Genomic DNA, 27765 nt, shown 5'->3' with positions numbered 1-27765 from the left:
TTTGCATTGGAAAGATCAGGTGGGGAAGGACTTGACTTTAATTAGCGCCGGTTAGCACGAGAAAGAAACGACTGGCGCGCTTTGTTAAACTCGGCCAAAATCACGTAAGCCGTTATCGCGCACATTAAGATGAAGTTTTTTAAAATCAAATATTATTTTCTTTTCGGTTCTTTTGACGTGATAACGTCTTGTAATTCGATTTAGCCGGCTGCACGCACGGAAAAATGTGTCGTTACCTTGCTCATTAGTGTTACCTTGCTCATTAGTGTTACCTTGCTCATTTGTCGTTACCTTGCTCATTGCCGTTACCTTGAATGAACTGCAAGCGAAAGCGCGAAACGAACGACAAAGCAAACAAAGCAAACGAACGGCAACGTTCGACATCTTGCTCTCTCCTACTTAAGATAGCGTATATATGTATGTATATGCGCATATGTACATATATAAATTCACATATTTGTATTTGCATATGCCTTCTTCCTGTGTGCATGGTAATGAACCATTTCTCTGTTGAGAATAGGACGATGATAGAAAAAGTAGGAAATGAAAGGGAGTGTTTCGAGTGTAAAGTGTCTTGAAAAAGGCAAATCGATGATGGTGCCTCTTAGTGTTGTTGACTTATTAACGTCTGATGCACAATCGAAATTGAAGATATCTTTCATGAATTTGATAAATGTTTCGTCATTTTTCACGTTTGTGTAATGTGTAAATGTAACTTGACCTATTCCATTGTAATTCCATTTACCTTCTCCTCTATATCCATACAAAATATCTATCAAAAAAATAAAATAAAATTTTCTTTTGAAAAATGCAGCCATTCCATCAGTATTTTCTTATGACGTTGTCACGTTAAACTATCGTCAGTAAACCGACTTTACAGACAACCTCTTTTTTTAACATTTTTAAGATTTTTTTTTTATTTATTTTTTGTGTGTATTTAAATGAAAACTTTTTTTTTTTGCTTTGTTGAAATTTTTTTGAAATTTTATTTTTTATTTTTTTTTGTTAAAAGTTGTTGAGAAAATTTGGAAAAAAATTTTTTTGTTAAAATTTTTTGAGAAAAAATTGAAATATTTTTTTTATTTTGGTAAAAATTTTTGCGAAAATTTTTTTTTTTTTTTTTCATATGTGAAAAACAACCCAACCCTCAGGCTCTTTTCATATTTTTTTATTAACAGCTGAGACCATGCTCAGTAAGCACTGAAATTTGTTCTTCATAGTGGGGTTCCAATAAATTTTCGACCTACAATCAAATACGTACAACAAACCTGTGAAACCTAACTAATAATTAAAAAAAAATTTCGAAAAGAGCCCAAAATATTTTATTTAAAAAAACATTCTCAACATTGAACAAATTTCAAAATTACAATTTTTTTCAAATATTTCCTTTTTAAGGCTACTACTGGCTTCATGGAAGTGAAATTTCGCCAGCAACATGCATTTAGCTTGCCGCGAAATGTAGCTAGCAACATTCATGGTCAAATGAGAAGAAACGTAAAATATATGAGCATCGCCCTAGAAGCAAATGGCAAATTTTTGTAAAACAAAGTGTTCTTAAACAAATTAGAAGAAGAATTACTTACAGTCTTTGCGAAGACATTTCACTTAAAAATGTCATATATTTGGAGCATTCGAACTCAAGCATTTCGAACTGTCAGTTTTCGCTCAATTTTTGAAATGCCGTGAGATACATAGGAAATGTCATGCATATTTCACGGCAATGAAATTTGTATGGATTTTGATAGGCATTTCACGTGAAACGCGAACTTAGGACTATGCTTTACTTCTTATTGTGCTTACTTACAAATAAACCAATTTTTAGATGAAGTGAAGAACAAAAATACTGGGACCGTTCACATGGAATCGCCCATAAATAGTTCATAATAAATCACAACGCGTTAATGTCACCAAATACATAGAATAAATACCCTTGATACTATAAGCGTTCAGCTCCGCAAGATGTTGATGCGCGCATACACCACTTACAAGAAGTTCTTTGCCTAATTAGAGTCCTATTATAAAGATTAAATTAGAGGGGCCATAATCACCTGAATCTGCTGATCGAACCAGCTTGTGCGCAACACTGTAACCCATTAGAGGTGGCATGCCATAATGTCGTAGTAATAACCATAACCGTACAGACCAACAGAATTTTGGTTTTTTCGTAACCATAAACAGCTGATTGTTGATTTTCTGCATTGTTGTATATGCTTATGTTTCTATTTTTTCTTTAGTTTCTGCCCTTTCGAAATGAACAAATAGATAGCAATATATGTGAAGATAATGTAAGCTGTTTATGGCTATGGTACCAATAGTGCATAGATGATAGTAAATATCGTTATAGTTAAGACCACAGTTAAGGCTTCACTAAGTTAACAGTTTTTATTAACATTCGATAAGCCTCAGAAGCATCGAGCTAAACCGAACCGAAACACAAATGCACCAACTCGATTTTATGGTTCTGTTCATAGATGCCCAACCTAGCTGAGGTTGGATTGGTATGGTTGCCCAAGAAATGAGCACACTTGAACGAAAAAAAATGGATTCGTCCTTTGTGATACCATTATGAAGGAGATGAGGTGAAAGAGAAAGACCGATGGGATACAGGGAGAGGACGGGGAGAGGTGTTGCTGAGATGGTTACGAGCGTGTGGATTACGAACGATGGCATTGCTACGATTGCGTCAACCGCTTTGTGCTGCTGATGAAGTTCATTCAGTTCAGTTTCTTAATGTCAGCGCCAGCTATATGATCAGGCGTAGCAAAGACGTAAGAGCCAAGATGACTGGATCTTAGTCCCGCCAGAGCAGGGCAGCTAAGGAGAAGGCGCTGAGATGATGCCACCTCATCCTGCATACATCCAGCGCAAAAAGGGCTCGAGGTGATTCCAAGTCTCACAGCATCCATTCCTCGCGCATAATGACCTGTGAGAAAACCCACGAGATTCGAGAACTGATATTAGCTGGTACTACTGATTCTAGCTCAGTATTAGCTTAAAACTATTTATTTAATGCTTACCACCAGCCTTGTATGAAAAAATAATAGTAGTGTACGAGTAGTAGTAAGTTCTATGAGTTCTTCATAAAAAAATGTCATAAAAAGAAATAAAAAACATCCTTCACATCTGATGATCACATTAAGGCATTTTCGATGTGGCTCTCAATATAATCGCTCTCCTTCAAATAGTCGCTTAAAGCACGTAAAAAGGTGATAAAAATAATATTTTAAGATAAACTGTTCACAAGACTGAACTCTGGTTCATTCCATTTCGGCTGAAGTTAACCTGAATACGAGTATCTTCGCTCAAGTACACAAGCACTTTTGGTATATTTCTCTGAAAGCAACCGAGAAGCTAGAAAAAAACCTTACTTGGTATTTTATAGTCACAATAGGTTTCCAACCCAAATCTTACCGAATAGTAATCACGTACACACCCACTCGGCTACGGCGCACAGTGTAATGAGTGTAGCAAAAATTACAAAATTATAAATATTTATTTTTGCATTGATAACACATAGATTTAGTGAAACAAATTTAATGAAAACTAACGCAAACTATTTTACATCTGAGGATTGTCAGTAGACTTCAAATTTTAAGCATATTTTTGAAACCTCTTTTCAGGAGCTTGAGGTATCTTGACCTGTGTTAAGTTTATAATTTTTGCATTATAAAATAGGTAAAAAAAAACTATATAAAAATATATTTTCTGAAATGTACAAAGTAGAGCTCTCAATTTTATTCGCACATTTTCGAACAGCCCAGAAATGAGCAACGAGTCATTACTCGAAAAATTTCGGGTGCGAGCTCGAGTATGTCCAGCTTTTTCGAGGAATTCGAGCAATACTTTTGATTATTTTTACTTTTTTGTCTGCACTTTTTTGGTATGATTCAAAAATTATTTATGCACAATGCCAACATCGCTAAAAAACTGAAAAAATGCTGAAAAATGAGTTGAACAATTTTTGATTTGCTCCTCCAAATGTTCAAAAGCTCGAAAATTTCGAACAAACGTTTCGAGCGAGTATTGAATTAGCCCCACTGTGTGATATCCGGGCATCTGGAGCTCTAGCTAGTAATATAGCAGCACTATTTGTATACTCGTCTTCCCTTTGCCATATTCGTGGTACCGTTACTTTTCGCGCAATTTTCGATTTATGTGATGCAAGCAAAGGTTAAGTTAGATTAGGTTGCAGCGGTTGTCCACTGTGGGGCGCATTCAGGCTCATAGCTCATTCAGATGTCGCGTGAAAAACTTGTCTTATCTCTTCTAAAACCACTGGGAACCATTCAGAAACTTTAGAAGGTCCTCGTTTGTTACCGAGATAAGATTTCGCAACTCATTGAGAAATTGTCTACTTAAAATGGTACAACTGCAAGAGCAACGCAGTGGCCAGAAGGTGCAAAACCGTATCTTCCTCTTCACCCATCTTTTTGGCGTGCCTGCCCATTAGACAGTGCTGGGTTATAAGAAAATCAGTGTACCAAGAATATTTTACACCTGCAGAGATTCTGTCCGTTTAGCATTCAAAGTCGGTCACACTTGTCAAGTGGTTCTGCTGCAATTTTCTCAAAAACAAGTAGGTTATATGGCTATGAAGGTATATCTAGGTCACTGCCTGCGTACTTATCAGTCAGTTTTGAAATGAGATCTCAGCAGCCCGAAGAAAATTTCCAAGCACTGTTATCGCGAGGATTGGAGCCAATGTGACAAAATGAAGGTCGGGATTGAATTATGAAGGGTCCAGTGTAGTGTAATCAGCTATTAAAACTTCTACGCAAAAAAAAGGTTGAAAATCTAAACACAGCGAATATAGTAATTCTGCCCTCATGAAGAGTAGGCGTGATAGCGAACCTAAACTCATTACACTATCGGAAGATTTGTACTTCTTGCAAATGGTGTCGTACGTCAATCATATTTGTTACTTGTGAACTAGACAGCTGCAGTATAAAAATAGACAACCAATGGAGCGCGTCATCGCTCAAAATAACGATTTCCATCCCTCAAAATATTGTTTTTTTTTTTTTATTTAGTAAGAAAGTTATTCAAAAACAATATTGGATGATTAATTTTGCTCCACCTTGCATATCATATTTCCCCCGGAATAAAAATCTAATGAAAATAATGCCAATAAAATTGTTTAGTGAAATCGGAGCACGTTTATTGATTTTAGTTACAACTTATTTGGGAGCATTGCACCGTGCCACGGCCGCTATATTTATATGTCAACCTTTCTGTAGTGGAAAAAAATTAGAACTCGATGCTAACCTTTCTTCATTCGACGCCAAAACAGCGAACAATTCCTAGGTAATTTGAGTCATGCTAGTCATGCCGTATAGGTTGGGAGGGAAGCGAATATTTATTAGGTTTATTATTATCACTATTGTTGAGAAATGTACTCATGATCAAAGATTACTAAAGTTGACGTAGGTACCTTTAATTTCAACACAATTTTCTATTTACAATAATAAATTCTATTAGGACACCGAATTATGCAAATGGTACAACACATTTTATGCTTGTAAAAACATTTAACATAATTCCCCACGTCAATCAAATAAAAATTACCCACATATTTTCATGAAGCAGGGAAATATAACAATTGCAATTAAGCAGAATTGAAGAAAAATGTGAACAAAAAATACAAAAAACGTCATTGAAAGCAAAATTTATTATTCGAAAAAATAGGGTAAAATATGCAGTACACCGTAAATAGTATTTTCACGGGCTATTCAATAATTTATTTGACATTCATGTAAGCACTCTAAGCTAGGATAATGACCGCTTACCAGAGTTGCATAACGACTGTTAATAGATAAACATAAAAAAAGATGAAAATAGAGCAGCTAAAATGAGACTACTTAGTTTTTTTATAACCATTTTTAGTCATTTTTAGTCTTTTCTCTGTAGACCTTTTCACGCGCGCAACACTGACATAAAAATAACTAAGCGTAAGATATTTAATTGCAAGCAATTAACGGTTGCAGTTGGGCGGTTGATAACGCAAGCGTGACTAAATTCAGGCGCCATTACAAATGAGCAAATGTGTATGTACGCGCACATTCTCATACATTTCACCACTCCGATTACTAGCGAATTCCTCCATACAACATAAACTTGGTGCGTGCATGTATGAGTGTGCAATTACTTCATAGCCACCACTAACCGAGCGGCAATACCTGTCAGGTACACAACAGGAAACTTTTACACGTGTTTAGGTCTTTATTGACAGAAAAAATTCAATTTTTCCGCCATGTTCAGCCTAGAGGTCTACTGGGAGTCAATAATTCTACGTATACACCTGTGCTCACAAATTAATAGCAGTGCGACGTATTGCAAAGTGCTGACTATTTATTTATCTCTTATTCAACTTTTTCCAATTTTTTCTTTTTATAAATATTGTATAAAAAATTAATTATTTTTTTATAAAAATATAGTTCATGTCACACTAAAAACCATGCAATGTTAAGTTTCAAACTTTAAATAAATAAATAATTGAATAAGTCAACAAATTATCATTAATATTTCAAGCTCTTATCAGAACTTTTAGAAAAATGTTTAGTACGCAATTTTATAACCCATTGAATTCTGCGTTAGTACATTGCAAGTAGAAGTGATTTCAAATGTTTGTTGATTTTTTATCATTAGGCGGACGATGTTTTGAGATAAGTAACACCATCAACAAAAGCAAAAACTATCAAAAATCACCCCGAATAAAAATTGTGAAATTTTGCTGGACATTTTTTTGATTTTTTTTTTAATTTTCTACTAAGTTTTAAACGAACCTCAAGAAATTCTAACTAAAAAAATTTTCAAATTTGATCCAATTTTTTTTTTTATATATTATTTTCCTTTAAGTTTTCCAAAAACTTTAAACATACCCAGAATTTTTCAAAAAATTCTGACGTAAAAGTGTGAAAATTTTATGAACTTTTTTCAAGTTTTTTACTTAGTTTGAAACAAGCCCAGAATTTTTCTAGAAATTCTGACTAAAAATTGTGAAAATTTGATGAAATTTTTTTTAATTTTCTTTAAGTTTTCTACAAATTTTGAACATACCCAGAATTTTTATAGAAATTATGGCTAAAAATAGTGAACATTTTTTGGGAATTCTTTAAGATTTCTACAAATTTCGAAACAAACCCATAATTTTCCTAGAAATTCTGACTAAAAAGCGTGAAAACTGTATGCAAATTTTTTGGATTTTAAGTTTTCCACAAATTTTGAAACAAACCCAGAATTTTGCTAGAAATTCTGACTAAAAAGTGTAAAAATTGTATGCAATTTTATTTTATTTTTTTTTTTCTTTAAGTTTTTTACAAATTTTGAAACAAACCTAGAATTTGTCTAGAAATTCTGACTAAAAAGTGTGAAAATTTGAAACAAAGTTTTTAATTTTCTTTAAGTTTTCTACAAATTTTGAGCATTCCCAGAATTTTTTTAGAAATTATGGCTTAAAATAGTGAAAATTTTTAGAGTTTCTTTAAGTTTTCTACAAATTTTGAAACAAACCTAAAATTTGTCTAGAAATTCTGACTAAAAAATTAGAAAATTTGATGCAATTTTTCTTAGCTTTTCTTTAAGTTTTCCAAAAAAATTGAACATATCCAGAATTTTTATAGCAATTCTGACTAAAAAGCGTGAAAATTGTATGCAAATTTATTGGATTTTCTTTAGGTTTTCTATAAATTTTGAAACAAACCCAAAATTTTTCTAGAAATTCTTACTAAAAAGTGAAAAAATTCCATGAAATTTTTTTAGATTTGTTTTTTAAATTTTCTACAAATTTTGAACATACCAAGAATTTCGAATCGTAAAAGTGTGAAAATTTGATGAATTTTTTCCAAGTATTTTACTTAGTTTGAAACATACCAAGAATTTTTCTAAAAATTCTGACCAAAAAGTGAAAAATTTGATGACATTTTTTTTATATTTTTTCTACTAAACTTGAAACCTTGATTTTATGGTTTTCGATAATGTAATATGAACTAAATTTTTGTGAGAAATACGAAAAGACTTAAATAAAAGGTAAATAAATTTCAAAACACTACAATATGCCGCGCTGCTATTATTGTGCACACAGGTGTATATGTTACATACTTGCATACATTTAACTTCTCTACAACAAATGCACACTTACATATTTGTGCCTACTTCCCCAAAATCCAAAGCCAGCAGTGACACAGCTGTAAGTTGACTCAACAATCACTTCGGTAGAGATTTTTTTTTTCGTTCAAGTAGGAAAGCATATGGATGCACACATGCGTGCTCTATGGCTTCTGTGTGACATTATTGCACCGCAGGGATTCGCTACTAGAAAACAATTCAGACACCTGAACACCTGAACACCATACAACAAGTGAAACAGCTGCCTGAAGAATGACGTAGTGCTGGTGTAGTAGTGGGAAGTTAAATAAATTAAAATCTTCTTGTATTTCCAACACACGAATAATATTTCTTTATACTTTAATCTCCCGCTCAACTTCTCCTAGCTTAGATCAAGTAGAGGCGAGGAGATTTGTTAAAAGATTTGTAGAAGGAATTAATTGACGATGTCATCAATGGATTTAGAGTCACACCACCTAGATGCGTCCTTTGTCCTTTCACTGTCCAGCTCGTAAAAATGGCAGATGCTTGTTGCAGTTCAAAATATGATTTCTCAGTGGAATCAACGAATAGAAAACAATAACCATAAAAGCTATAAAAACAATAGAAAAATACACTTGGCCAGCATTTCGATATAAAATGCGGTTCCACCTCGACTTTTCTGCAACAGTAATTGAAAATTATCGTTGAGATGTAGAGAATATTGCTGGACTGGAAGCGCTCACATTTCGAGGCGCGCACATTAAAATCATTCAACGATGTGCTCTAGAAAAAACTTGAATTAATAAAACAAATTCCTCAGTCGGAAGTAGTTATCAACCACTCCTTAAGTAAGTACTGAGTGATATCTGTTTCAGAGTGTCGTAGTGGCAATCGCTTTTAGAGCGGCATCCTGTGAAAACTGCGGCTTCTGATGTAGTCGAGTTGAACTGGAAGAGAATTAAGCTTCTTCGAATTCAATAAACAGCTCTAAATTAAAATACAGCAATTTAAGAAAATACTACAAAATAATAAAAATGAAAATTTAATTTTTCTCTTCATAAAACGAAGTTAGGTCTTACTCAATGGTACCCTAATAGCGGCCGCAGCTCGAGTTCGGTTGCAGTTCTATTTCTAATGGGTACTTTCTATCCAAATGTACAAGGAATTGATGATTTAAAGTTTGCTTAGGAGGTTAGAAAATTCGAAAAAGTAAGATTTAAAAAATTAGTTTGTGCCTTCGTACTTATCTAGCCATATAAGAGTAAAAAGGGATACTCAACCGTATAATTTAAGAAATAGTGAGGACTTAAGACTAGCAAAATTTAGAAGTACAGCCTCACAAAAAAGTATATTTTTTTTTAATTTCGAAAAGTAAAAGCAAAATTAAATATTTATAGATTTAACCTATTAATTTTGCTATATGTGGAAGAACATTTTTCAACTGTAGACTTTAAAAGATTTGTAAATTAAATTAAATTTATAAAATATAGAATTGCAATTCAACTTAAATTTGAAATTTGAAAAGGTCGAGCCAAGGAGCACCAGGAGATTTGGTGGCTCATAAAACACTCAGGCTAAAGAGATTATTATGTTTAGAAATCTGGAAAGAGGGTAGATAGTCAAGGAGGGAAGGAAAAAAGTGGCCGAGAAAGAGATAGAAAAAAATAGAGACAGAGATAGAGATAGTTAGTCCTGTGAGAATTTTCCAGAATATTTTGCAAATCTGTGAATATACTCCAGTTTTAGATACCGAATATTACTCATTCTCACGACATCGGAACCCAAAACACGTAGCCGTGCTCTAGCAAAGCCAGAACGCTCACAGAGAAAGTGCTCAGTGCTATCCGCCTCCTCCAAGTATGACAGGCACATTGGGTCCTCAATGATTCCAATGATGATCATATGCTGACCTCATGGGCTGTGTCCTGTAATAATACAATACCGACCATCAACCGAACGTTCCTTCCAAATTTTAGTAGAAAGTTTGACAGTTTTCTATTCGGACTTGTCACAAAACACTTTGCAGCTCTGCAGTGTTCTAGACCGGGTCATCGCTCTTGATGTAGATTGTATACATAATCGCTGATCCAATTCAAGATTCCTACGGAACTGATTCCGATTATTGGTTATTGGCCCTCGCTGGAACCGCTGATCCACAGTTGGCCAATTCATCGGCAATTTCGTTTTCTTGAACACCGGAGTGTCCTGGAACCCATATAAGTACAAGCCTGTTTTGTTTCTTCTTGGAGCCGTTGGCAAAGAAAACATACGTCAAACCTCCCTGAATGCATTCTGGATTGCTCCATTGCTCAAGCAATGACTGGAAATTCCCTTTCAAATGAAGCTGTAGGTATCAGCTCGTCTTTAGGTGCCAAAAACAGTGGATACTGCTCAGATAGCAACTTAAAGATTTCTCTGTGTCCCGAAGTTCCGTCTTCGTGGCAGAAACCATATTTATGGAGTCCACACATTGCTTTTATTGCTTACTGTTATATCTTAAGATCCAAGGGGAGCAAATCAAGCATAGCATTTAGGGCATCACCAGAGGTTGTACTCATGGCACCCGTAATACATAAGCATACACTTCTTTGCAGCCTGTATAGTTCGCGGATTGTGGACTTAACCATGCTCCGTCGCCACCAGACCACATAGGCGTAAATGATGATTGGTCTGATAAGTGATGTGTATGTCCATAGGACCACAGCAGGTTTCAGACCCCAGGTTTTAGCAAAGGCTCTGCGGCATTGCTGAAAAATCCTTAATGCGCGATTCACCTTCAGTGAAACGTGTGTCTCCCAAGTCAGCTTCTTATCCAAGATTACTCCTAGTTATTTAACTTCATCGGAAAGACCAAGTGTCAAACCTTTCAGTGTTAGAAGACTGACTTAAGTTTGAAAGCAGGAATGTTAAACAATATTGTAAAAAAAATTAAATTTTGACTAAATAAAAATATTGAAATTGAAATAAAAATTCGGGAGCTATACGACGAATGGGTATGCAAATTAATCAGAAAACAAATTAATGTAAAACCAAAACTCTGGCTCATCGTTATGATAAGGCACCATCACTCAAAGCTATCATTGTGGTCAAGCTTCTAACCAAAAACTCACCAAATATCTTTGAGCGACCATCGTATTTATCTGATATGGCTCCAGCTGACTTTTTTCTTTCCAAAATTCCACCTCTGGGCTTCAGTTAGCAGTGAATAAAAAACATAAAGCAGATCTCACCGCGAGAACTGAAATTCATGATTTTTGATTATAAAATTCGATGGTTCGATTATGTTTTGGCACAATTGCTTTGTATCACAAGTAGCTCACTTGTGCTGACATATGTGCAACTTTTTTGATACACTTTTTCGATGGTAGAAAATCGCCGAACACGCAAAACACTTGTTTTATTTATGCCTCTCACAAACAAACTAAACATGCTATATTGCCAAAACCGTGAATATATCTTCTAGACGAGTGTACCAACATAATTGCTTTAACAAATTTCTTAACAATAGTTGCGTGCTAAGTGTTGATGATGTTTAGCTATGAATAAATCAAATAGCCATGCTGAAATTAAAGACAGTCTTAAACTGGAAGTTACTACTCATAGTATGCAACAAATGTCGCAAGCGGATACTAGTCTAACATGGAATATGTAAAACGAGTACTTAACCTAAGTTAACCACACGACACAAACAAGCCAGATTGACAATTGCTGAAAAGTACCAATTTTGGGAAGATTATTTATTTATCCATTAATGTCTAACAAAATTCAGAACAGACATTTAAGATATAAATTCACTAAAATACAAATTTACAATATTTAATATTAACAAGTAAAATTAGATTAGAAATAAGAAAGCATTAAATTGCTAAAAATATCTACAAGTTTCAATTGAGTTTTAACGAAATTAATAATTATAAAACTAAAATAACATACATATATATACAAGGTATTATTTTGGTTTCTTACATAGAAAGTAATTTTTTGATTGCATTTGAAATACTTATTTGGCCCTAGAAAAGTCCAAATCCAAAAAGGTGGAGAGATAATTAAGGTCAGACAACGATCTAACGAGTGGCGTATTGGCACTATATAATGTCCTACTAAAGCCAACGTGAAAAATCTTGCAACGGCGAAAATTACTGCAAGGAATATTAAACTGTATTCTTTCTAGAAGGACCGGGCAGTCAATTTCGCCATTAATGAGATCAAAGATAAATTGTACTGTCTGAAAAGTACCTCTGTCACTTAATGGAAAGCGACTTATCAAACGACTGCGGCATTCGTATGATGGTTTTGGGTCTGAGAAATTGAGTGAATGTAGTGCGAAATGCACAAAAAGTAATTGAATCCTCTCAACTCGATGTGTATGGACTGCATGATAAGGTCGCCAAATAAAAGCAGCGTAATCTAATTTGGACTGAACAAACGCAGAGTATGTATATAGGTCAGCGAAATGTGAAGAATGACGTCTAACAAAAGCGAGCATAGCAAATGAATTGGAAACGGCTTAATTTAACTGTGTGATCAAAGAAAAGTTACAGAAACCCCGTCTACATCCGAATGAGAAGAGTTTTTAATCTTTAACAATCTCTCAATAACATCATCATCTGAAAGCACAAGTGAACCGAAATCAATTGAAGAAGACAATTCCCCCAAGGAATTTTGGCGAATGGCTGCCAAATTTTCTTCCTGATATCTTCATCAGAAACGAAATGACTGCAGCACTGACCTTCACCCAATTGAAAATGTATGTGCAATACTTTCTAAATCGGTTTTGAAAAATTGAAGACAGTTTTATAGCGCAAAAGCCTTAGAAGTGGGGTTAATGTTGAATCGTCACAAATTGATCAAAATATTATAAAAAAAACTTAAGCATATCGAAGCCTCGACCACTTCAACAAATATTCAAAGAAATTTATTTGGTCTTAAAATTTTTTAGTGGAGTGTACTTTTTTGTATTCCTTTATTATTCTTGGGAGGCTCCAACAACACATTTACAATTTTTCTATTACCTGCTATTCTCTTTGCGACATTTCACGTTTGGTTAACTGCTTCTAAATCACGAAGGTTAGAACAGCCTCGAATTATTTCTTAGACGACCGGGTCATCTGTGTCCTTGAGGACTTCATTCCAATGTTGTTCTGCTTATACTTTTCCTGTCCTTTCTGAGAATAAGCCCGATTAATTTACGACTTCTTATCACCTCTTCATTTGGTTCTTGCTTGGTGATCTGCACAAGTCCTCATTTCGGATAGTGTTAGGCCAAACAATTTTACATATAATCCAAAGGTATTTGTTTGTAAAGCTTTGTAATTTTTAAGTAATGCCACTCGACGCCAGCCACGTTTCGGGGGGTGTACTTATATATAATTTCATTATTCTTTAGTATGATATTAGTAGTGTCTGCACCGCCTTCGCTCGAATTAGGTTTAAGGTCTTTGGCACTGATGTGCTAAGAAGCTACCACCTTGGCTCCTTGGCACCACAAGAACTACTCAAATTTCTTCGGAGGTCGGGTAGATTTAAAGAAAATTTAATGGGAATACGAGTGCAGTACAATGGACTTAATTGTGTCTGAGTGCTGTACTTGCTTAGTTGTCCTGACAAAAAAAAAGGATTAGTAGTGAGTTTGAAGTAATGTTTTCCTAACTCCTTGAAATAAATAAAAAAAAATTAAACATTGAACAAGGGAATTTCGTTGCAGGTCTAAAATAAGAATTTCCAGCAATTCAAAATCGTTGTCTTTTATAAATAAGTTATTCAAAAACAAAATTGGTTGATTAATTTTAAGCCACCCTGTAATAAAAATTATTGACTGACTACAAGAATGTGCATTCTTTACTATTTTATAGCCATTCAGCGGTTATTTTATGGTACTTTAGAGAACTCGTTATGTGTCGCTTATGGCAGCAAAGGGCTAAAAAAATTGATAAAATACATATAAATGCATACCTATATGCATATATTGGCTTCTACCAAGGTATGGCGTTGATATTATGGTAATTGTGGGTTTTAGCTTTAATCGTACAGACAGAATGATTGCATGAGTCAGAGTTTGTCATAAGTGTAAATATATGTGTATAATAGAAATCAATATTAACAACTACAAATGAGTGAGTCCGATATTTTTTTATTTATCTAATCTATGTATGTGAAACAAGACCATTAAATTGCAATGACATTAAATTTGCAGGATTAAAATAATTGTGCCTTTTTGCACTTACCCCTACCTATAGTAGCCGTGAAGGGAATTCTAGATTCTCACAGCGTTAAATATCAGATTTACTTTACGAGTGTTGATTATATTACCTGGTTTTACTGAAGCGAGCCAATTTGACTCATACAAAATAATTGAAACTTTTTACAAAACAACTGTTCCAACTAAATTGAAATAAAAGATTTATTTTTGAAAACTTCAGGGAAAAAACTTATTATACAATATATAAACTAAAAAATAATAAATAATTGGCGCGTACACTTCTGTTACGTGTTTGGCCGAGCTCCTCCTCCTATTTGTGGTGTGCGTCTTGATGTTGTTCCACAAATGGAGGGACCTACAGTTTCAAGCCGACTCCGAACGGCAGATATTTTTATGAGGAGCTTTTTCATGACAGAAATACACTCGGAGGTTTGCCATTGCCTGCCGAGGGGCGCCCGCTATTAGAAAAATGTTTTTATTAATTTTGCTTTCACCGAGATTCGAACCAACGACCTCTCTGTGAATTCCGAATGGTAATCACGCACCAACCCATTCGGCAACGGCGGCCGTCATATTATATATATATATATGGCCATTATATCGTCCCCTTAGTATAACAATAGCCTATGTGCTCATAGGCTATTATTTTTTTATTGGATTTTTGGATTCTCCATCGTCGATTTTATATGTTCTCAAAATTTTGTCAAATTCTAGTTCCACAAAGTGGGTCAAAACGTCAGTCAAAAAATAATAAATATTTACAGACATAACGAGATTTGAGTGAGAACTACTCTCGACAAAAAGTTTGAAATTCATTTTCTCAAAACATCAAAAAATGTATAGGCTATTTTAATACTAAGGGGACGATATATAAACTATGTTTTTGAAATAAAGGGCTTTCTAATAAGAGGTGTTATTTTGGAATGGATTGCGCTATCGAGAGATGATTAACGATTTTTTATGGCCTGAATTGGATGGTATTGATCTGGACAACGTTTATTTTCAACAAAATGGCGCTACGTGCCACACAAGCAACGAAACCATTGATCTTTTACGGAAAAAGTTTCCGGACCGTGTTATCTCTAGAAGAGGTGATCACAATTGGCCACCGAGATCTTGTGATTTAACACCTTGTGACTTTTTTCTTAGGGGCCACGTGCAAGAGAAGGTCTACGCCAACAGCCCTGGGTCGATTCAAGACCTCAAAGATGGAGTTCGTGCGGCTCTCGAGGACATTTTGCAATTTGGTTATGGAAAATTTCCTGAAAAGGATATTGTCCTGTAAGCGTAGTCGTGGTGGTCATTACCTAATGTTATTTTCCACTATTAACGGCATACCTTCCTCTGTATAATGAAATAAACATCCTAAAATTTCTATTAAAAAATAGCATTTTCCTTTGAATATCAAAATAAAACCTCTTATTAAAAACCTTTTACATTTTCCGCAAAAAATGTTCCATCATTTAGCACAAAGGCTCTCTGCATAATGCTTGAACTTGACAATTCTTCCGTACGTCAACACCATGAATTTGTAAAATGGGAACGGAAATGTTCTCAGCGTCTCAGTCTCAATAGGTTTCTCTTAGCTCTTCAGCTAATTGGAAAATAAAATCATTTCTTGAAGTCTTTACTTGGTAATCTACCTAAGCCTCTACCTTCTCTCAAAGTTTTCCATAAAGTCCCATCAGTAGATTTTTCGGTGCAAATTTCTTAATTGGTGGCCTTTTTTCGGCTTCAGAATCAGAAATATTCCTCACTCGTTTTTTTTTTCTAGGGGCTGTATAAGGAAGATGCTCTCCTTCACTACTCGAAAATTCCGTGCTATTGACTTTCCCCTCTATTTCATTTTCGTTATCACATAGTGCCATATCAGTTGCATCCGATTCATTAGCAAAGAGTCTTTTTAGAAAAAGACAATTTTTCTGATTTCTCCCCAAAACAAAGGCTGATAAATTTAGAGGTATCGCATTTTAAACTGAAATAAAAAATTTAAAATTTAAATTGATTGGGGAATATTTATTATTTATGTGTAGAACCATTCATTAAATTTATATTCTAAAGATAATCCCTTTCAAATGTTGGCAGCAAGACACCAATTTTGTATGACTCGCTGGAGGACTTCGGTCGGTATCTCGGGAATAACTTTAGTAATGTTGGTTTCTAATGACTCAATCGAAGCCGGTTTTTTTAAGGCATTTAAACTTTATATACTTCCACAAATAAAAGTCCAAAGATGTGATATGACATGATCTTGATGGCCAATCCACTGGTCCTAGGCGAGAGATAAATTGTTGATCGAAAAGACTTGCTCACTAGCGCCGGCATATTCGAACCAAATGTTATGGAAATCACGAGCATCCGGCATCAAAAAGTTCTTTCTCGAGGCGCGATAGTGTTCTACATTCACTGTTATATTGGCGCCAGCCTCGTCTTTGAACAAATATCTGTCGACGATTCCTCCAGCTCATAGGCCGCACCAAACCATTCTTTTCTATGGATGTAATGGCTACTCTTGAATAGCTTCAGGTTGCTCTTCAGCCCAAAAAAGAAGCCAAATAAGCCAAAAATGGGTCTCATCGCTGAATGGTTATGTACACCTGAGCGCGCGATCAACTCTTTTCACAGAGCATCGATTTTCGTAATACCATTGAACGATTTAATACGAATACTGAAAAAATATGTATTTTGTTTGACAGTAGTCACACGTGATCTGTCAAAAAAAAGTACCTCCAAACTGATCCACAGCCACCACCCAAAAAAAATCGCGTTTGGGGAAGTCAAATTCAAGTCGATGCTCATTTGTTTTTACGATTCCAAGGGAATTGTACACAAGGAGTTCGAGCCAATGGCCCAAACTGTCAATGGAATTTTCTATCTTGGCGTTTTGAATACCGCGAAGGAGGAAGCTGTCGCTTATCGCATGATAGTGCACCATCTCATCGATCCACTTTTGTGACTGGTTTTTTGACTAGAAATCGCATTTTAACCATCAACCACTCACCGTATTCGAATGATATGGCTCGCTGTGACCTCTGCCTATTCGGGAAATTGCATTTGGCCATGAAAAGAAGGAGTTTTGCGTGCGAAGAGGCCACACAAAAGGCTTGTACCGACTTCCTGAAGAACATTCCACTCAATGACCTGAAACACTCTTTCGAAAAGCTTTTAGATCACGCAAAACTGTGTATCGAGGAGACTATTTTGAATAAATAAACTCGAAGTTGTTAGAACAAAGCTCCTGTCGTTTCTATTTTAGCTCAGTCTTCTTTATTTTGGACTTCACCTTGTATGTACATATATAGTAATAGAATTTTAAATGAGTCGAAGTGCTAATGAAGAAAAGCCTTATTGGGGGCATTATTAGTCAACATCTACCGCACGTATACCATATAAATATATATGTACGAGTATACACCCACAAGAGTCGAATCTCTGTAGATTATCTCTCTTAACCACTAATGCAAAGTGACTTGCGTGTGTATGAAATAAAGTCACCCACAATCGCTCGCAGCGAGAAAGTCGGTCAATTAGCGCTTATGTACATTAATCACTTATCACTTCGAGCTGTGACTAGCCATTAAAGCAGTCATTATGGCGTTATACAGTAATTATACAAAAACAAAGCAAATTATGTAGCGAATGATGGCCAATAGTAACTAAACAATATGACCGTCCCACTTACATCATAGCCATCATAACCACGCCAAGATATCGATCACTGTCAATCGATTTTGAGCCCTAACAAATTATGCAAACGAGTATTCTTGATGTAGTGCAAATTTTAAAGGACTTGTGTTGCGTTGGGAAATTCAAAGTGACAGACGACGATGGTGATGATTCGATTCTTGAAATTGCTGCCACGAGCGACTTGCTTAAAATTTAATTATTATAATTGCTGAAAATTTTGCCTAAGTGTATTCGTCAAAGGCGCTATGCGAGTAATTAAAAAGCATTCTTGCAAAATAAGTTAATTATGCATTAGATTATTTCAATTTTTCTAAAAACACACGTACATCAAATGATTAAATTACAAATTAATTAAAGTCACAGCCACTCACCTCTCTCCGTCGTCATTGAATGAGAAATCGCCAAGTAGTAGATCACGAAAACGATAACGTGGCGCAATCATTCTAGTTGCAGTTGTTGTTGTTGTTGTCGTTGAACTCGTATTACTGCCACCGCCTGCCGCTGCCGCACTGGAACTAGCCGTTAATGGTGCAACGGCTGCGCGTGCGATCGCTTCCAACGAGCTACGACCACGTCCACTCTTGATCACATACTCTTCGGTGGCCGAGTGTATACCGCCCGTCGTTTCGACGGCATTCCATTGTGAGGTGCCAGTAAGAAAGTAGCCGCCACCAGCCCGATTGGGCCGTGGCGAACGTAGGCGATGCCACAGATTGGCCAGAATAGAAATGTATTTGGTAACGGGTGTGTCAAAAATGGAGAAAACTCGTAAGAAAATGCCGAAAAATGGCGTTGGGACAAACTTATTTTGTCTTCAAATATTTAAATTAAAATTTTTTTTTTACCTCACTTTTAAAAAGTAGATATTACTTTTTGATGCCTAACGAAAGGAAAACTCTGCTCTACACCGTATGGAATTTTCATACAATTGGTTCTACACTTTTAAACACAAAACACGAAGTTTTTGACGATTTCATAATTTACAATGCTGCCAATTTTTTTTTGGAAAAGAAATATCGTTATGGTTTCCGAAAAGCGATGTTTTCTGCAAAGATAAAAATATTATTTAAGTAATTATTGGTTAGTAATTGTTGAAAAATGTTCCTTTCTTAGTTTTAAATAAGGAAGTTGCTTAAGGTCAGTGCACATATTGGAATCGTACATTTCGGATTCAGTGGAAACTTTTTTACTGATAATTTTCTTGCATATTTCAACAGAGCCTATTACGAGTACTAACAATTTGAAAAATCTAAAGACCTAAAACATAAAAAATTATGGTTCAAAAAATCCACACTGCGTTGGAAGTAACAGATTGATTGATTACTAACGCACGTGCAGCAACTCAGTGATATAACGGTCTTTCAAATCTTCTTTGCAAACGATGAAGAAAATAGATATGTAGAAACACTTTCTGTAGAGCTGAGAGGAACATTTGTTTGGTTTTTGAAGTGAAACTTCTTAGGCATCGCTGGACGAACGAGAATGGAGAATAAAATTTCAAGGTCATGCAACGTTTTGGGCATTTCGTTCCGCGAGAGAGAAAAAAGATGTAACGTTAAGGAAAAGGAGAGAGAGAGCTATACCTTATATAATATATATTTTGGATACACTTTAGGCTATTTTTCCTGAGTTTTTCCTTGTGGTTGCCAATTTTCTAGTGAGAAATAACACTGCCTACTTTATGGCGCTTGTTTGTTGGTGCAAACTTGTAGGAAATATATTTTGGTGCCTACTGTTTGGGGCGTTTTTTGGTCCCAATTTTGTTTTGGTACGGTAATTTGAGCTATTGCTGCGGTCCTGGCATCGCTGCGTTTGTGCGGGTGATAAACGTTCGGAGTAGTGCGCGTTGTTGCCACGGTTTGTGTCCGACGTTTACCTACACCGGTCGACCCGTTTTTTCCGTTTTTATAAATTTTGTCATTTGTATTCTCTGCAAATGTTGTGAATTTATTGAGATATATATTCTTTCTCTGCCTCTCTCTCTCTCTCTCTCTCTTATTCTCTTTTGGGTCTCTCCATCTTTTTTTGTCTGCTTTGAAAGTCTCACTTCTGTTATGTCTACTACACTACACGCACTTTTTTTTCATATTATCATAACCCATTGATTAACGTTTTCAAATCTTCCCAATTAGAATTAGAACAGCTTTAAAACAACTGAATGGAATTCACAGCATACACTTCAGCCTTACCTCCCACTCCTGCGGATGTTCACTTTGGCGAATGCGAATTATGGAAGGTGGCCATCACTGTTGAGCACATCTACATTTAAGCTGATTCCGGGAAAGTGTGCAATTTTCTGTCTGAAGATTTATTAAACAAGCATTTGACTTAAAGTAGATCTCTAGGACACCTACGTCACTGTTGGCAATCATGTTTTCGATAACAATATCAACCTTGAAACCCCACGGAGAATATCTCTTGTCAACAAGTGCTACTATGGACTAAGTAGGCAAATGAGTAGCAAAGTCCTCTCTCGACGAACAAAACTGACACTCTACAAGGCTCTGATCATGTCGTTCTAAAGTATGGCGCAGAAGCGTGGAAGATGACAACATCCAATGAAGCGACGCTTGGAGTCTTTGAGTGAAATACTCTGCGGAAGATTTTTAGAACTTTGCACTTTGGCAACGGCGAATATCGTAGGCGATGGAACGATGAGCTGTATGAGCTTTACGACGACATAGACATAATGCAGCGAATAAAGATCCAGCGGCTACGCTGGCTGGGTCATGTCGTCCGAATGGATACAAACGCTCCGGCTTTGAAAGTATTCGATGCGGTACCAGCTGGTGGTAGCAGAGGAAGAGGAAGGCCTCCTTTGTGTTGGAAAGATCAGGTAGAGAAGGACTTGGGTTCACTTGGTGTTTCCAACTGGTGCAGGTTAGCACGTGAAAGAAACGACTGGCGCGCTTTGTTTGTTTGTTCGGCCAAAATCGAGTAAGCGGTAATAGCGCCAATTAAGAAGAAGATAAAAATCTCGAGGATTGCTGTTTCAAGAATTTCAATCTAGCAGCTCGACAAACTGGGAAATATATTTAGTTCTTTTTAATATTTCTGTTTTTAATTTTTTTTTTTTTTCGTTTTAAAAGTACTTCAAAAATAAATAATAAACAAAAATTTCCCCCAACTTTGAACCAAAAATTTAAACTTTTTTTTCATGAACAAACACAAAATTGAACAACATTTTTTTTTCCTTAAAAAATTAATTGAAAAAAATTTATTCTTTTTATAAAAACTTATTTGAAAAAAAAATTATGTTTTGGGGAGAATTAAAAAAAAATATTAAAATGCTGATAAGCGCCGAAGATATTTCAGTCTCTATAGCAAAATTTTAAATTTTAAAATTATTAATTTTTTTCAACACACTGGAGCAACTCGACAAACTGGGAAATATATTTCATTATTTTTAATATTTTCGTTTTTAATTTTTTTTAGAAAAAAATGTGCTTAAAAAACAAAGTTTTATAATTTCTTATATAATAAGAACTAGTTTGGGGACGTCTGTGTTTATCAACGAAAGTTTTGTTTTTGTCTTGAAGACGCTGCTCAATTTCTTTGCTGACTTTAAATTCTCAGTGATGTTTCGAAGGTAATGCGAAACTTGTGGAATAAAATTTTCGCTCTCCATTATTGCCCGAACATCATGTTGCACATGGTCGAGAGTTTGCTTTTCTCATCCAAAAGTGAGATACCCTGAAGTAAAACTCATACTTTGCCCTTTTCCCTGTGCTGTTCATTGCAAACTTAATGGAATAATTTCGTTCTGTTTCGGTTGAAAGTCGGCTCGCGTATTCGACGGGATACTTATCTGTCCCCTCCCCCTGAAGTAAGGCTGCATCTAGCGCTTGTGCGCTGGCATCTGTTTTAAGTGTTTTGACAAAAGAGAGTCGATAACACAAATTTCACACTTCACACTTCGGTATTTACAGCCTTTAAAGTCCATAACAGGCTTTAGATTAGCGCTCGCTACCTGGTACATCGAAAAGTTGTACAATGACCATAGGTATGTCTCTTCCAATACCATTCGCAGTTATTGAATTAAAATTCACGAAACCTTCAGAAAGTTGATTTTTGTATCGACATGTTGCGCAATTTGCGCGAGTAACACCTGGGGTATTAAAACCATAGCAAGCAAATTTAGCCTTAACAGTTACTGCCTTTGCAATTGCCACTGACTGAGCTTCCGCAGCACCGGCCTTTTGTTTTTTGAAACAGTTTTCCGGCGAGTGACCTTTCTTTCGACAAAAATTGCAACGCAATGCCACTTCACTGTTAACACTCTTTGGACTTTGATCAGAGTTTCCACTCCTACGTTCACTTAAAAAAAGTTCGTCTCGTCTCGAGCCTCGCTGAGCAAATCTTCATAAGATGATATCTTCTGTTGGCTTACTCTTTCCCGGACTTGTGCGTGCACTATACCAAACAGCATGTCTAGTTGTTCTGCTTCGGAACAAAGGTGTCGCCCGTTGGTTCACTCTTCTGTTGCTTTGAATTAAATATTTCGGCACAAATTCGCCACGCCGGTTTTAAAGGTGAAAAACTTTCGCGCAGTCTACGTGTAACATCAGCAAAATCAGTGACTTGATCTTTAAGGGGGTCCTCTAGTTTCTTGGGTCGGAAATAACGAATCGCCAAAAGGGAAGAAGGAGCAGCTCTGCGTGACTTCCAAGAAGAAGAGGAAGGCCTATTGTATGGTCCAGGCATAGCAGATTGACGGTAAGATGAAATTTTTACTATAAATCACATGCGCGAACTTTGAAACGCGTTTTTCTCGAAACACTATTTTTCAAAATAGTGACCACGATATTTCAAAAACTACTGAACCGATCTTGTTCAAATATATACCTCATCTTTAATATATTATAAGCCAGCGATTGAACTAGGATTATCATGATTGCTTCGATAGTTTTTTTCCTATGAGCGAAAAAATTAAGAAAAAATAAGTAAAAAATAGAATTTAATTTTCAAAAGTGTATACAAAAAATTAATTTTCGTAATTAAGAATTCATTCTAGTTCAATCGCTAGTCTTAAATATGAAGATTAAAATGTCGTTTGGTTTTTCGATTTCAGATAAGCCAAACAGCCGCAATCTTGGTCACCGTCAAGCACCTCTTTTACTTTATGTCTTCTTGTCGGCCACTATAACTTTTATTCTATTATATATTTTGTCTTCAAAAAATTTGTAAAGCTCATTTAAATGTTACTAAAGATTATGTGAACACAATGAGATTTATTATTTTGATCGTTTGCCCGTTAAAAATTATTGAAAAACCCGAAAAAAAACGGACGAGAAACTAGAGGACCCCCTTAATGCCACGCCACCATTCTGCAGCATCACCCTCAAGTAGCATTGGCATTCCTTTAACCGCGTCAATATCAGTACTTTTCTCCACCGCTTTGAATGTTGAAATTGTCGCAATGAACTCTTCCACTTTTGCTGAACTACGCTCATCATTGTAATGCGCACTACACGTGGGGAATGTTCCTGTGCGGTCATTCCTGGTGTGAACCAAATTCATCAACCGCTCGAATTGCTCCGTTGTAAAGGAAGCCATGCCAAAGCCAGCCATGCCGCTTTGCAAACTTGAGCTTCGTCTTGGAAAATTGGGCAAATTGGCCACTTTGTTGGGCGCCAGTTGTAAAGTTGTATTTATTTTATTATAATATATAATTTAATTTATTATAAAATATAACTTTTGTATTTTTAACCGTAAAAAATATTACTTGAAAAAAATTTATTTTTTGGGGAAAATTAAAAAAAATATATTAAAATGCTGAAAATATCAGTCTGTAGCAAAATTTTCAACATTGAATAAATTTTAAAATTATTAATTTTTTCAACTCACTCCTTATGCCATTTATTATATTATTATATTTATGCACTCAATCCCACAAATTAACCAATGTCGAAAATATTTAATACTGCTGTCGTACACTCATCATCTCGAGTAAATCGTAGCCTTAACTAAAATCAGCCTTTCGAGGCTTTAATTGCCGAAAGTATAAAAATTAATATTAAAGACAATAGTGTGAATATCGCAATAAAGCCATGAATTCGTCAACTGGTAGCATTTGAAGCAAAAATAAAGGATTTATGTAGTGTCAATATGCCTCAGGCATCAGTTTGTGTGAAATGAAAGCGAAGCGAATTATATATCATAAATAAGTACAGCTTATCTGCCATTTGCTATGTGAAAAATTTAAAGCGAAAATTCGTGTAATATTATACTACGCAAAGTATTAAATTTTGTTTATGTAATTATAAATATATGACAGCGAAGTGGACGTTTAAAGTGTAATCAGAAATATACATTGAAAAATATTTTCATACGTACACACATTTTTTAATTTACTTTCCTGAAAATGCATCCTGTATCGTTGTATTCTTTTTTCCCATTTTTTACCTCATTATTATTTCCATACGATTTCAATGGTTAATCAATTATAAGTTGTTGCAAATTAATTATGCCGCATGCCATCCGGCCGCAGACGTAAGCCCGAGCGAACTGAGCAATTCAGACATGGGGAAAGAAATAGCAAGGAGTCGTGGCCACAAAAACAATAAAAAAAGCATCTGAACAAATTCCCATAGCGCAGCGTATTTTCCGCGCGCTTATACATTTAATACGCCAATATACAATATACTATAACAATTCAAATGACTACCCGGTAGGAAATTCGTCAAATTTTAAGTTCACTTGAATTTCGCTGTTTCTGAATTACTTGAAAATGTTACTTCAACTATTTTATTTGCTTTTGGGTGACTAGTGCCGAGAAATTCAGTTTGTTTTCAGCCAAATATAATCTGGTTATTTTGACGCTGGCTTATAAAAGGCTAATTACACTGTGCAGCTGCCAAAAAACGTAGGAATGCGATATACCTACTTATGTAGTAACTGTGGAAAAGGAAGCGCTGTATAATTTTTCATAAACGACTTACCAGAAATATTTTAATCTGTAAAATGTTGCAGATGACGTTAAGTTATCTTTACCATTCCGCTGTATTGAAAAATGTACCAGTCTTGAAAAGGATCTTAAACATTTTCAAACAAAGTGTACCCTGAACTACCTGCACTTGAATGCCGACAAATGCTGCGTGCTTTCATCCACTCAATTCATTTATTTATGATAATATTTTGAACAAATTCAAATTAGTCGGAAAGAGGATATTAAAGGCTTGAGCATAATCTTCGATTAAGGACTTACGTTCTCGAAACATGTTGATTACATTATCTCCAAAGCTTTTCTATGATTGGATTTTAACGTCGCAATGTGGAAGTTTCTGATTCCTTGACCATGAAAGTACTCTTCTTCTCCTTAGTTCGAAGTTGGCTAGATTATTGTTCATCAATATGGAACCCATTCTACCATTGCCATATAAATGAAAGTTAAAGAGTCCGAAAAGTCTTAACTAAATGTGTGTTGTATAAGCGGCCTCTTTCCGGCGTTAGGAATTATTTGGCTTGTCGCTGACCGATAGCATTTCGCTATTGTTCAACAAATTTCTTTTCCTACCACTTTCTGAGAAATATGGCCTTTTGTGAGTCCACAGAAAAGCTCAGGACCATTTATAACTAGATGATGGCCTATTTCATTTACCTGATATCTCTCATGTACAGAACCCAGCCTAATAATGTAGTGTTGAAGTTCCCTAACGTGTTAAGGAGATGCAGGCATTCATTTACCAATTTTGAGGTGAGTACAGTTAATAGGGCTTAGGGTTAAAGAGCTTGACTATCTGAATGTAAATGTAAATGTGGGTGCCTCTAATTTTCCTACGGAGGCACTCACACATACATTTTCCATGGCCTGTATATATTTCTGCCTGGTTACATTTCGGCCGCCGTAGCCGAATGGGTTGGTGCGTGACTACCATTCGGAATTCACAGAGAGAACGTCGGTTCGAATCTCGGTGAAACAGCAAAATTAAGAAAAACATTTTTCTAATTCGGTCGCCCCTCGGCAGGCAATGGCAAACCTCCGAGTGTATTTCCGCCATGAAAAAGCTCCTCATAAAAATATCTGCCGTTCGGAGTCGGCTTGAAACAGTAGGTCCCTCCATTTGTGGAACAACATCAAGACGCGCACCACAAATAGGAGGAGGAGCTCGGCCAAACACCCAAAAAGGGTGCACGCGCCAATAATATATATATGTGTCTTGTATACAAATTTTCTTAAATTATTATTTTTTAATTAAAAAGTAAATTGACCCATCAGTAAACCATATCGCCTGGTTTGAAGGTGATATAATTATTTCTTTAGGCCGTACGTTCATTAATAAGAACTTGAAAGTTCTTGAAGAGACTGGCTTTAGGTAATAAAATATCAACTATAAAGAACAGGATTATGTCGAAAGATCTGGGATCTTTAAATGTCGCCCCTTTTTAGATCGGGGATGTCGCTCAAACGAGCTTCTTTTCCATTTAAAGTGCGCAAAGGTGGTATGCATAAGAGCACAACTAATGCGTCAAAAGGGCATTTTCTCATTGCTGCTGTTTTACTGACACAGACGAGGCTGTACTATGGCTGAGTTCCCTTACCGCCTTCCCTTGCTTAACTTTAGGCCGCCTTGCTAGGGAAACGAAAGTGACTAAAAGTTTAACAACCTTAGTGAATATCCAGTAAGTCATTCTGGGGTTCAGTTTCCATGTTTTTCCAAAAAACCTTGTACATACAAAGAATTCTCTTGTGGTTTTTGCAGTGACTTTCTCAAGATGAGAGTTCCAAGTGAGTGCTTTGTGGGACATTGATGCTAAGATAGTTCGCTTTTGTGGAGAGTTGAAGAGTTGATTCATTTAGGATAAGGCACTTGACCACCTTATGAATGCAAGGAACGCTTTTCCATCACCGTTTTGGATGGGTTAATAGAGAGCCCTTTGTCGGTGTACCATTTGTTTATTATGCACTTAGAAATGGTTTCCTCAGGCCAGTCAACTATGTACATATACCAACAGATCATCAGCATAACCTATATAAGAAATATATTTAAAAGTGATTGTATTTAACTGAGATGTAATTGAGTCGCCTATGACTGCTGCATTATTTTAAAACCAATTAAAATTTAGAAATATTGAGTGAGCTAGAAGTGAGTTTGTTATTTTACTAGGTGACTAAAAACTCCCGGCAGGGCGTTAAAGTATATAGAAACAAGAATGTTCGCATGTGTGTGTGTGTTTGTACGCATATACGGAAGTGAAGTATTTATTAAAGGAGATATTTATTTATACGCTCTTGGGCGCCTTCAGTCAACTGACGATTGCTATAACTTTGAACTGAACATCGCGCTTTCTTCAATTACTTATTTCCAGCTGGCTGACTATTTACATAAATATTAACTCTGACATAGCAAAAGAGCTTTAAAAACTTTAATAACTTAAGAAATTTAAAGTACCAGGTGCTATGACCAAGCCCGTCGTCCAACGACAGTCGGTTCTACGTTACCGGAACGACCCGGATTTATATCCGGCAGCAGCATTCCCCATATATGTATGGGAAATGTTTATCCTGCTACAACAACAACAACCAAGCACTTTAGAGAGGTGGCTTCTAAATTCTGGTTGTGTGGTACTTAGCAAAGATCTATCAATGCTTTCATAATAAAGGGTTTTCCAATAACAGGTGTTAAGTGTTAAACAGGAGAGATGATTAACGACTTTTTATGGCCGGAATTGGATGGTATTGATCTGGAGAACGTTTATTTTCAACATGACGGCGCTACGTGCCACACAAGCAACGAAACCATTGATCTTTTACGGGAAAAGTTTCCGAACGGACCGTGTTATCCCTCGAAGAG

The sequence above is a fragment of the Anastrepha ludens genome, chromosome 6 (assembly GCF_028408465.1).
Source record: "Anastrepha ludens isolate Willacy chromosome 6, idAnaLude1.1, whole genome shotgun sequence".
NCBI classification, from domain to species: Eukaryota; Metazoa; Arthropoda; class Insecta; order Diptera; family Tephritidae; genus Anastrepha; species Anastrepha ludens.
This window is presented reverse-complemented; position numbering follows the sequence as displayed.